Source organism: Antedon mediterranea, chromosome 8 (assembly GCF_964355755.1).
Source record: "Antedon mediterranea chromosome 8, ecAntMedi1.1, whole genome shotgun sequence".
NCBI classification, from domain to species: Eukaryota; Metazoa; Echinodermata; class Crinoidea; order Comatulida; family Antedonidae; genus Antedon; species Antedon mediterranea.
In genome coordinates, this window is record NC_092677.1 from 28,241,056 (window position 1) to 28,254,973 (window position 13,918).

At 30.3% G+C, this 13,918-nt stretch overlaps 1 protein-coding gene across 1 annotated transcript in view; it reads left to right on the top strand.

Annotated features, from left to right (window-relative positions):
- The window catches only part of LOC140057464 (DDB1- and CUL4-associated factor 11-like), a 69,307-nt gene extending 58,808 nt beyond the window's left edge, over nucleotides 1-10,499 (top strand). Inside the window, exons 16-17 of the transcript XR_011846943.1 lie at nucleotides 2,256-2,334; nucleotides 10,174-10,499. The gene's annotated coding sequence lies outside the window, so the exon portion shown is untranslated. The remainder of the gene's footprint in view (nucleotides 1-2,255; nucleotides 2,335-10,173) is intronic.
- Nucleotides 10,500-13,918: the final 3,419 nt, after the last annotated feature.

Consider the following 13,918-nt stretch of genomic DNA (forward strand, 5'->3'; position numbering starts at 1 on the left):
GGTTAATAAACCCGATAGATAACAACTAATAAAAATACATTTTTATATAAAATTGCGAAAAAAGTTAATGTGTTGTTCCGACGACATAGCCTACCTTTCCTGTCATGTGATCGAGGTTGATGGTCGAAATGCTAAACAAAGACTAGATAATCTTAAGAGTTTGATTATGCTTCTTAAAGATAACCAAATTTTAGTTGATTGCAATCAAAGCTGTCTGAGGAACAAGACTGCAAGTCTGTAGCTAAAGCAGATGGGGTTTCAGCTGATAAGGGTTTTTAACTTGGACTGAAGGATGTTTATTTGATAGGTCACAGAATTACAGGATGCCATAGATCTATATGATAACAAACTCTGCCCTGAATTAATTCATCCATAACATCTTTGCTTAACTCAATTTTATGCTTGGTAATGTAATTTGACAAGTTAAAATCTGCCACACCAAATTGGTTCCATGTGATTATGTAAAAAAAATAACATTGGTAGGATTTGACCATTTTTGTTCAAAATGCAATTAAATTATAGATTTTAAAAAGATTTTTGTGCTTAAAATATTTAAAAAGAAAGAATTATTGGAAAACCTAAAACTACAAATGTACCTTTCGAAAGGTGCATTTTAATGAATAACACTTTTTTATATGAAAATGATTAAATTTAAAAGTGAGGACAGTCCAGCATTAACAGGTTAAAACATGCAGAAAAAAGTTTTCCTTGATACAAGAGCATGAGGAACTAAAATTAGAGGAAACGTTGTAATTCCCCTTAAACAAGTTACTAATACTTTTTTTTTCGTAATTCTCTAATTATTTGGAATTTATATCTAAAAGATAAACTATCTATGTGCAAACATACTTTAAATTATTCAATTAATTTATTAATAAAATTTATCATTTATAGTGAAATATTGAGATATTTGATAACATTTTGAATGACACTTAGCTATGAAAACATCTATCAAATCTTAATTATAATTTGATTCTAGCAACACTAATTATTGTAAATATAGGATAAAAGAGCAAGTTGTAGTTAGAAGCTTTGCTTGCCAAACTACTTACAATTTAATCGTAAAAGTGTGTTTATGAAAGGTCAACTATCAACATAGATTTCAGTCTGTGTATAATTTTTTTTATACGTCTGAAGTTCTTCCCCTCAACAGACATTTAGACTACACCCATCCTTTACACACACTGTACGGACAAACATACATAGCGTTCGCTATCACTGAAAGAAACGCGTGTGTTAATTCCAGCACCAGTCGCGTCAACTCTAAGGAATTGTATCACCTTATTTCTTATGGTACTAATCTCTTACTACCGTACCTTGCAATGTTCCTTGATTTACATAAACAAAGAATATGAACATTGGTACAAGTAAAGGCAGGTTAAACAGGTATTGCTCAGATCGCCCCCATTTTAATCTTTTTGTAGTTGTGGTGATTTTAATTTAATATTTACATTAGTATTTAAATTAATCAAACATACATTTAAAGTGGATAGGAAGTGTCTGTCTGAAGTTGCCATTTTCTTCAGTTTTGTGCTGGCCAGTCTAATATACAATTACATTCAGTTTTTACAACATCTAAAATGAATACATCAAAATTTATGATTGATATAAAAATCAAAGTTGCCGTTGTTTGTTATTGTTAAATCTACTTATAACAAAAGTGATAGAAATTGAGTTTCCATGACTTGTGTATGAGCAGTCTAAGGTACGCTATATTAAGGGTATGTCTATTCTGGGTTTACTTGTGCTTATCACTGCTGTTACAACAATGGCATTAAAACAAACACAGTATCAGTCCAGGGAGACCTCCCTGATCAGTCAGTGTTGGGTGTACCCACTCCATGTGTACCCAGTATTACTATTAATTTTATTACTCTTATTATTATGGTTGGGACCATGCGCATTTGAATGTTTCACATTCTCTACTCAAACAGCTTTATGTGATCACATTAAAAAATGTGTTTTCATACTTCATGATGCGATTTTATGCTACATTAATGTGATTGTATACTACATAATTTGATTGTAATGTATGCTAAATAATGTGATTTTATGCTACATTAATGTGATTGTATGGCACATTAATGTGATTGTATGCTACTGTACATAATTTGATTGTATGCTACATTAATGTGATTGTATGCTACATTAATGTGATTGTACATTTAAATATAATTTAATGTTAAAATGCTTACAAATGCTACAGACTTTATCAAAAGTGCACATTTATATATTTCTTTCTCATCTAAATATAGTTCAACAAAAACAACAAAACAGAAACTAATCCCAGAATCTGATGGAAGTGTGATAACGCTGCTGATGACAAACATAAAGGTAACAATGTATTTAGCGCTATAAATCTATATTGTTACTATTTCATTTTATTATCTTTATCAATTTGATGAAGTCAACAATTGTTTTATAAAATTTCAAGTGGATAAAAAACATCTAGTGTACAGTAGTGATAACAACACATGGATATCAATAATAAAATCTTTCATAACCCATAAATTAAATTCTAAATAAATTGTTTATGAAAACTGGTTAAAATTCATTATGCAGATTAAAAATGTTATATGTTCAGTCAGGAGGCTTAAAAACAAGTAATTTTTGGTGGAAATGGTTGAAAATTGTAAATTGTAATTTATGTACCATACTTTATTTAAAAGCTCTTCCAAGATTATTTTATTTGTTTAAATAACAGATAAAAAACTATCTGAAAAGCGTAGAACGAAGCTGTACTTAGTCGTCTCAATCTTTTAATACACAGTAGCACTTTACAACATTAACAACTTAGACTATTTCCTATCAATAATAGCATAATTATTGACTCAATACAACGTATTCTACAGTAGAGTATTAAGGAAATAGGCACATCCTACACTTCGTGAGTTCTACTGAAATATTTATACATGCACTGCACTGTTTTAAAAACACTCTACACCTTCACTCTGTATTTAAAGTGATCCATATCACACAAGAGAGATTCTTGAACCACTTACCCTTTATTTAAAATACTTTTTAATTGACATTTGTGATGAGGATACATACTATACACCCCAAAGCTCTGTCTAATTACTCCACCAAGCTCTGTCTAATTACTCCACCAAGCTCTGTCTAATTACTCCACCATGCCCTAAGTAAAAGGCATAGTTTTTCAATTGTATACTTCCTAAAATGGATCTATTGCTAAGAAGGAAGTTATTGATTTAGATATTAACATACAACAATACAGGTAGAAAAAGATTAATTAAATTTGCTGGTACTGTTACAAATTGTTCTGCAATTTAGTTATTTTCTCTTTTTTTTGGTATTATTGAGACGGGATGTTGGCCGATACTTACAATTAGTCATTTAATTTATTTATTCGACACAATCAGTCGAGGGGTTGCGACAGCAACAATGCGGCATAACACGTGAGTGTCCGCAACCCTAAATATAAATTACAATTATTATTTTCTGAAAGTTGTTTAGATACAGAAGGTACAGTGAGATGACAGAAGGAATTAAATTTAAAAATCAGATAATGACTCGGCATATCGACTGCTGGCTACTAAATGCTACTAAACACTTGTCTGTACTTTGAATCTTCAAACTACATGTCTTTAATGGCTAACACCCTTATTCAGGAAATCAACAAATTCACATTTCCGAAACCCATGCCATCTAAATAGGTCAGTCAACTCAACTAATGTCAGCCTTGTATGTTTCATTATATACAGTAGGCCTCCTAACATTATCAGAATCAATAATAATACCACAGCCAAAAATTGTTTTAAAAAACTCTTCCTAAATCTTTATTTAAAATTAATAACATTTGGAAAACATGAATTCAAACATTGGTAAACGTGGTGGTGGTACTGCAATAAGCAATGAAACTTATTTATTATACAGTAGTACAGTAATAAGTAAGTCCACCCAAATTAAACCTGTACACCACCAGATATAAAACATAAAAATAGATTTTCAAAAGTGAAATTTAAAACCAAAAATAGATTTTTATAAGATATGGATGATTATTGTTTTTCTTTAGCCATTGATAGCCATTGATAAATGCAGTTGTTACTCACAAAGTCAATGTTTAAAATCAGGCTGTGATTTGTATATTGTATGTGAGTGCATAATTGTATGCGTTGTATTTGTATATTTATACGGTACCGTTCTTATTTTGTTTGAATTATTATTATTATTTTAGGGGTCAGTGTGAGACAAGTTTTACTTCTAATTTTGATCCCCAAGATGGTCTTATATTAATTGTTGATTATTGTAATATTGTTTGTTATTTATTACTCCATGTATATTGTGACCATCTTAAATAAATGTTATTGAAACTACTAACTGCTAATGTTTTGAATTGAATGCTTTGAATTGAATGTTTTTAATGAAATGTTTTGAATTGAATGTTTTGAATTGAATGTTTTGAATAAAATGTTTTGAATAAAATGTTTTGAACGAAATGTTTTGAACAAAATGTTTTTAATGAAATGTTTTGAATGAAATGTTTGAATTGAATTGAAAAGTCAAACTATTGGCGGCGTATGTCATTCCCGCTCGCGATTTTTTCTCAACCTCTTAGGCCTAAGTCTGGGTACCCTCATCTCCTTTCCACACTGTCATCAATATGGATCCTTTACAGAGAATCCTAACAGACCTGAAACAGTGGAATACATATTTCCAAACCCAGGTCTGTTAGGATTCTCTGTAAAGGCAGCGTGGAAAGGAGATGAGGGTACCCAGGCTTAGGCCTAAGAGGTTGAGAAAAAAATCGCGAGCGGGAATGACATGCGCCACCAATAGTTTGACTTTTCAATTCAATTCAAACATTTCATTCAAAACATTTCATATAAAACATTTCATTCAAAACATTGCATTCAAAACATTTCATTCAATTCAAAGCATTCAATTCAAAACATTTCATTCATATATCGCGCCATTCAATTCATATCGATGCATTTCATTCACATATCGCGTCATACAATTCATATCATCGAAATGTTGCGTAAACGGCGTTCCATAGAGAAGCTCCAAATAGTTGAATATAAATAGGAATTTGTTAAATTGATATTTTGGTTCTTTTTTTGTTCAATTATGTAAAGATAGATCATAGAAATAGTTGGAAGAGAAGAAAATAATTTATCTACTTGAACTTTAGTGAGTATCAGGGACAACTTTTCTACTGGTATCTGATTCAATACAGATACAGACAAACTGTTTATCAATACATGTCAGTCTATATTAAACACAGTAAAGTTGAATAGCATATTCATAAACTGATGCACCCTGGCAGAGATAACTCTAACTGTCATACTGATAAACAATTATTTCTTTGGCTTGTTTAAGCGCAGGCTCACTTCATTGTGCCGTACTCTATCTACAATTGAATCTGTGTTTCTAAACATAATATTAAAATATATTTTTAAGATAATGGCCTAGAAAGACAATCTATGAAAAGCAATAACCTTGCTCTGACCATTGTTAACTAAGCATTGTAATCTAATGTTTTTCAAACGTTATCAGAACCAATCATGTCATCAGCAATGAATTACCTCAGGCAAACATTACAGTATATGTGTATATGTCAATAGTATTTACTGAGTTTGGGGGAGGATTTTTTTGTGGGTTTAATGTAAAATCTATAATTTTCGCAAACTTTTTACACCCAAAAAACTTTTACAGCAATTTCAATAATTGTTTACATAAATTGTCTCCTTTATTGTTCTGATTGTGATCTAATCAATATTAAGTGGTTTGTGCAGAGTTTTTGCACAAGGTTTTGGCAGTTTCCCTGTTTTTTTATTTCCAGTCTACACTTCCCAGCATTATTTCTACCCAACTTTTTAAAAATCCATTTTTTATTAATATCAGTATACATATAGATTAGTATATGTTTGATAGAAAATTGAATATAAACCTATATTGCTGGTACAGACATACAGTATACAATCTATGTAATTGTATTTACAGTTTAAATTGCATCAAAAAATACCTAAAATAATAAAGATGAAAGTATACTGTATCAAGTACAATTTCCATGCATTTTAATCATAAAACTGTTTTAATTAGTTAACAGTAGACAATTAATTAGCAAAACAAAAATGAATAGTAATGTACAATGCATCAATATTTATATTACATACAGTTTGAAAAAACAAAGTGAAAATTACCTTCCTGACTGATAAGAATACCACTATCTTGATATGTACAGTAGGTCCTCTAGAAATATTGTCCAATTGTTTTCGTTGTTGTCATGAAGGCCGGTGAACTGAAATATAGACATACAAACTAAGAAACTGTGGATGAAGTTATCATGATTAGAGGTTGGCGGGCAGTGAAGTGGAGGTTCATATTTCCTGGCCGATAGTATTAAGTATGCATTAACTTTGTGCCTCTATCTCATCACGTTATCACAAATTCAGCAGATTTCCTGAAATGCCTATGAGCAACAATCAACTGAAGGTGGGAAATACTTAAGCTTTCACAAACAATGTCACAAAAATTAACGCTAAGACTTGCTCGTTTGTTCCTTCCTCCAATCATTTCCACCCATTCCGAATTCAATTTATAGTCCCATCATACCATACAATCGTATTATTTGACTGTTTCCAATAAACTAGGTTAAAACAACGGTAATATAGATAAATGTACATGTCTACAAATTACTATCTTACTTGAGTTCTTAATAAAATAACTTAATATTTAGAATTGTAACATTTTGATAATAGCTCACTTCACATGTACAGTATTTGAAGCACGATGAGAAGTGTTATTACAGTACATTAAGAAAAGAAGAAGAACTTCAAATCACATTACCGTAAATTGATTTACGTGAGTGAAAGTAATATTGAAGTTCTTATTTTTTCCGAAGAAATAAATTCTTATTTATTAACTTAGTTTATTTGTTAATTAACAAGTTATGCGTGGAAGATCGTCTCTTAGTAAAAACAAAAAAATTAAAATATTAATTGTAACTTGATTATTTTAAAACCTACCTTAAATATACGATAATTTACAGTTTTGCTGCTCTTCGTAGCGGTATGACAAAAATATATGTTATTAACGCATTTAATGTTTTTAGCACAACTTTTATTTGGTGAGAAAGAATAACTGTCTTGAATTATTAGTTTGAGTGATGGAGACTGTCAGTTAGGCCTACATCAACGCCCGATTAATCAATTCCATTTCACCAAAAATGCTGTTTATTCCAATCTAAACCAACTCATCACAAGCCAACATTCTTGAGATAAAATTGTTTATGATAATGAAAGTTTATCCACTCCTTGTACATCTTGAGATGTTGGTTGGCAGATGCATGTATGATAAGAGCTTTATTAGACTAGTTTATCATTGGGTGGTCGTAATAGAATACATCGCAAAAGATCATCTTTTGAAGAAAACCTACTCTATTATCTAATGTCTGCTTATCAATGCTTAAGCAAAACAAGCACATAGCACTGACATACTTTCATTTTTTTCACTTTAAAAACATTTTGTTAATTTGGAACTTTTTAAAAATAAAATTTTTTTTTTAATCCAACATTGATAAACATTTATCAAAGAGGTTTTTCAACATGTTTACTTTTTTTACCTCAAGTTATTATTTCTAAAAATTGGTTTTGTGTCTTGTCAATTTAGCTTGCTGCCCTCTATAGTTCAACAAAAGTTGGTACATTTACAGGGAAACATTAACACATTAATGTTTTCAATAATTAGCTATAAAAGTGATGAGAAAGATCATTCATTACTGACTAAGCAGATTAATCTCTTACTTTAAAATATTACAATTCAAAGTTTTTAGTCTTGTAGGAAACTATATGAGACATACTTGTCATGCCACTATGCAATATAGACTAAAAAATAAAATTTATTATTATTTGTGATTCCGGGTTTGATTTCCATCCTTTCATATATTTATCAGTATCTTCTTGAATGAGTATAAATTGGTAATGGGTTAACAATTATGGAAAACCCCTACTCTAAACCGAAACATTTTAATGTTAAAAATGAATGTATTATTGCGTTTAAACTCATTGTGCCAAAACGGCAACTTCCTCTCAAGCTGCAAGTGTGTCTCCTTTCCCTCCCCTGATATCAATCAACCAGTTACAATCTTTTACACATCTTAACGACAAGGGAAGTTGTGAAAATGCTAGATTGTCTATAATTAAATCAAGATTACTAACTGTAATGTATTCCATAACGGCGTCTCTAAAATTAGTAAAAAGGCTCTGTGTACAAATACAAATTGTTAATAATAGTTTAGTTCAGGCCCATCACCATATCGACATTTTTTGATTCCAGTCTTTTTTCTGTTGTTATAGTTTTGAATTTGTTTAATTTGTCTTGTGTTAACCATGCTGTGTGTGACATATTTGTTTCTGCTGTATTTTTTTGGCTTTAAAAATAGAATGAAAATGAAATTGGTGAAAGGGGCGGTGAGGTGGTGAAAGGGGCGGCGGCGGTGGGGTGGTTGTGTAATTCTGTATGGGAAAGATTTATACTTTTATACAAATAGAGCTGGTGGCATTTCCCACTTTATTTAAATTGTTTTGTTTGATGTGAGCCTATGAATGAGTGTTTTACTTAAAATAACTTTTAAACAATTCTGGTTTTACAATAAACTTACTGTAGATGATAATTTATGTAAGAACCACTGATTTACCGCAAAGAGTCTACCATAAGTGTTTGTAATTAAATAAAAAACTGTACTAAAAGACGAACTATTATTTTTTTTATGTTTGAGAGGCCTACACAATGCTATAAAACAATGCTAAAGTCACAATAACACCTGAACTAGCAAATAAAATGGCACAAATCAGTTGATAAATAATTTCCTTTTACGTTTCTTTCTGGTCTCCATAGAGACTTGTCACATGTGCTGTTGCCGTGGTACCTGTAGTATCACATCTATACTGACATTATCAGTTGCAATTTCTTCAGAAACTTATGCAAATTGAGATAAACTTTGTTGATAGTAATTCTGTCTTGAGCATTTCCTGTTTATGATCATAAACTTAAAAGTCATAATGAGCTGGCAAACTAATTTCCCATAAAACACAGAATGCCAATAATTTAGTAATAATATATTTTATTGAATGTAATTGTTACATTTATATAGTCACTTTTTTGACAACTGCTATCTAGTCTATGATTAAGCCATGATCATCATGTAGCCACTTTTGACAACTGCTATCTAGTCTATGATTAAGCCATGATCATCATGTAGCCATTTTTGACAACTGCTATCTAGTCTATGATTAAGCCATGATCATCATGTAGCCACTTTTGACATCTGCTATCTATAATCTAGTCTATAATTAAGCCATGATCATCATGTAACCACTTTTGACAACTTCTATCTAAGTCTATGATTAAGCCATGATCATGTAGCCACTTTTGACAACTGCTATCTAGTCTATGATTAAGCCATGATCATCATGTAGCCACTTTTGACAACTGCTATCTAGTCTATGATTAAGCCATGATCATCATGTAGCCACTTTTGACATCTGCTATCTAGTCTATGATTAAGCCATGATCATCATGTAGCCACTTTTGACATCTGCTATCTAGTCTATAATTAAGCCACAATCATCATGTAGCCACTTTTGACAACTGCTATCTAGTCTATAATTAAGCCATGATCATCATGTAGCCACTTTTGACAACTGCTATCTAGTCTATGATTAAGCCATGATCATCATGTAACCACTTTTGACAACTGCTATCTAGTCTATGATTAAGCCATGATCATGTAACCACTTTTGACAACTGCTATCTAGTCTATGATTAAGCCATGATCATCATGTAACCCTTTTTGACAACTGCTATCTAGTCTATGATTAAGCCATGATCATCATGTAGTCAATTTTGACATCTGCTAACTAGTCTATGATTAAGTCAGGATTAAGAATTCCATCCAAGTACAGTCCCCATTGAAATGCTACAAACAAGGTATGATAAAAAAAACTATAAAAAAAAAAATTATTTTAATGTATATATTTTCATACCTTTATACAATAATTATGGAAAAATTGTATAATTTTAAGTAGGTACTAACATATCACAATGATATCTAGGCCTATGGTGAAATACATAATTCCATGCAAAGTAACCACGTTTTAATGAAATATTTTCTTTTAATAACACAGTTGTCTATGAACTTTCTCAATGTAGGGAGGGGTGTTTAAGAGGAAAGAATGTAGATGTAGCATAAACCAAGTACTTTCACTTCATCAGATAATCCACAGCAAGATATGATCTAGACTTGGGCTTAGGGAAATCCACAAGATGTCATCTAGACTTGGGATCAATAATTTTGCGATGTCATCATCAATAATGAAAAAAAAATATGATAAATTTTGAGCCTAGGTTTTTGTGTAAATTAAATTTTAAACTGGTGTTTGATAATTTCATTGTTGTTGTTTATGCTGGGTATTTGTAATTTAAGGTTACAGTAATATTTACTTTCTTACATGTAAATCATATAAATAAATGTGAAGTGATACAATAAAAACTTTTATAAAGAAAACATTTTTTGCTTACTATAAAAGTACTGTAAAAGATTTTTGAGCGTGAGCATAATATATATTTGAATATTTCCAGTTTTTTTTTTATTACAATCTATTACTGGCAGTCTGTGATTGCTTTTTTACAAATGTTTTTGTATATCATATTTGTTCTTTTTTTTCTGTATACTCACAGCTTTATACTTTATTTGTTCATAAAATTATATATTTATTTTAGTTAAGATCATGGGACTGCTGACTCTTGTAGTTACAGTAATCATATTACTTTAGCAGTCCCTGACCAATTCATCTTTGTACATTTTATTTTTATGTTTTGTTGGTCAAATAAATAAATGAAATGAAAAAAGCTAATTTAAAATATAACATTCATACTTTAACTAGAAACAAACTGGTAAAATTACCTTAATAAAAAACCGAGAATCCAGAAGAAAGTCGACGATAGAATTGCAGCTTGATACCCACACGCTATTTTTCCTCGTGATTGAATAAGAACTGAGATACAGAGTTGAAGATAGGTGTCTGCAACTGATAAGTTGCTTAGTTCAAATGCTTATCATGTTTTTATCAGCTATGCCTCCAATAAACAATTTACTTCTACCTGATTCTAATCACACATATAATTGAGTAGCCAATCAAATTGCTTGATGTTATCAGTAAGTACCTTATCTTAGTTCTACCATCTGCCCAAGACAAAGATCTTTACTGATAACTGATTTCTATTTCAAAGTCCAGCTTGTGTACATAGCTGATAAAATCTACTCATTTGCTTTTTACCAATATTCTTTGGTTATGATTTGCATTTTTATCAAAATAGATATTTTTTTAATTTAATGCGGTAAACAAATTCATAGAAATATTTTATATTATACCTCAGGTCTTCTCAAAAACTTTTAAAATTGTCTACTGCTTCTCCTTCCGGAGTTATTTTTAAAATAAACAAATTATGTTAAGAAATTAAATTTGTTTTCTTTAATGAATTTTGTAAATTCCATGACATTAATGTTGTAGAGTATGTGAAGTATTATGTTCTATCAGATATGCATCATTGATTTGATTCATTAATGTGCTTGCCTCTGAGCTTTTTTGTTTCTGTGTTGATTTCATGTTTTTTTGTAATCATTAAATGTTAATTTTCTTGGCAATAAAAGAATAAGAATTGTTATTTTACCAATTGCTAGTGCTACAGTATAAAATGAGTGGGTAGATAATTACCAAAGGATGCACTGTAAAGAAACAAGGATGTCAAACAATAGGCAGGAAGTTAAATAATGTAATTGCTCAGATAAGCAATCTATAAATGGAAGAAGGTGTATTAAAAGCTTGGGTGTTGTCTTTGGCAGCTTGGGTGTCTTTTAATTACAACTCCTTGGTTCAACCCAAGGAATTAAAATAAATAAGCTCTAGTAAATGTATAATATAATACTCTTACTTAACAATAATAAAGTTTCTAAATTTGAAAGGTTATTTTTAATATTAATATACAAAATGTCTTTACACTGAGAAAAAAGTTGTTGTTACCCGAAAGCTCTGAAAAATGTCTATCTGGCTTACTAACTTTATCATTTTGATTTAGCTTATTTTATTTTTATTTCCGGGTCCAGCCACTGATACCCACAGCATTGTTATTAATACTTTGACTTTTGATTTTATATTGTTACCATTTTGAAATAATTGTCTTTAACTAAATCAATACAATTTATTGTTATTATGTCTTTTGTATTCCTTGGTCATTAAGAATTAAGTAATGCAGTACTTTTTTAATATTTTAAAAAGTCCTAAAAATTTTACATTTCTATTTTTACTTAAAATTTATATTGACAACTTATTTTTGATTAAAGTAAAATGTTCTTATTGTTAGAATTTTGAAATACTAACTAATTTGAACTAGTTAATGTACAGTATTGTTATTCCTTGAAGCACTGGATTAACAATGCAGTGCTTTTTTTTTATGTTTCTCCTTTTTTTTTTAATCACAGACCATAACATAATCATTTGTTTAAATTTAAATTTTTAAGTATAATTTTTTGTAATATGAATATAACACAGCGTTTTACTTTAATCAATTATAATTGATATGTGGCAATATATCAATCCTTGTGGATTGTGTCATAATTTTCCTTAAAAACTAATATTAAAAAAGACAAAATATGTACTTACATTTCACATCTAATAAACATCAAAGTCCCAATCAAGTTTCTGAATGTCTATACAAAATAAAGAGAATTACAGTATGGCCACTTTTCACAAAGTTTACTCGGCATCAGGCCTTGTCAAGGCAATTTTGTGATACATCTACCTTGTTAACGACGATTCCGCTTCAATTTGTGTGGCAGGGAGTGATAAGTTAGCCTTTTTTTCAAATGACAGTTTAGTACCAGACAATACTTATAGCCAAAACAGAGGGAGGGGTATTTTTTATCCCAAAAAGTGTGTTATTGGTTGAAGCTAGATCCATAAACTGTTGTACTGTGACCACCATGTGATCACACCAACAACCAGGACTAAGTTTTAAACGATACGTGACAACGTACAGTATTATAATTACCAAATTCATCCTGTCGAAAATTTAGGCTTACTATTTAAAATAATATTTATTACTGCAATGTTTTGCATTACTAATGACAACTTATTATAATAACTATTAATTAGTACTAATTAGTGACAAAAATGACAACCATCTGCCTATAAATAGACAAAAATTCTTAATTCCAATAACAAAATATTTAGGTGGTAAGTAAACCATGGAGGTATAAAATTTATTTTAATTAAACTACATAGATATTAAAAAGTTGTAAAGTTAATTAGGTAGTATTAATGATTAGTTTGAATGAAGTAAATGTGTTTCTTTACCTTTAAATGTTGCTAACTGTTGCTTTGTCTAACTCCTTCTTAGGTTTGTTTGTTGTGAAACTGTCCAGGATGGAAGTAAGCGAAAGATTGGAATTAGAACGGCTTAAACAGAGAAAAAGAAATTTAAACAACAGATTATCACATGAAAAATGATTTTCTTGTTTATTTAGTGTTTATCAGCAAACACAGTTAAATTAAATCATCAACGAGAATCATGTAGTTTTGTAGCTCCCTCTCTAGACTAAATTTAGAATATTTGTGTCTGAAAGATCTGGGTTCATTAGCGACACTACGGTGCAAGAAATCAGCCAATTCACACACAATCAACAGACACTCTAAGCTTTAAGGAACTTTATCAGACTACAGTTCTAGGGGAATTAAAACTTAGGCACTGATGTAAATTGCGATAACGAGAGGAGGAGGACAAACAACGCACTCTTAATTCCCAGAAGATGAGCAAGTATGTAGTCTGGTTGGCACTGACAAGATGCCTACAAAATGCTGATTAACTAATGTATGGTATATTTACATATACATCAGGT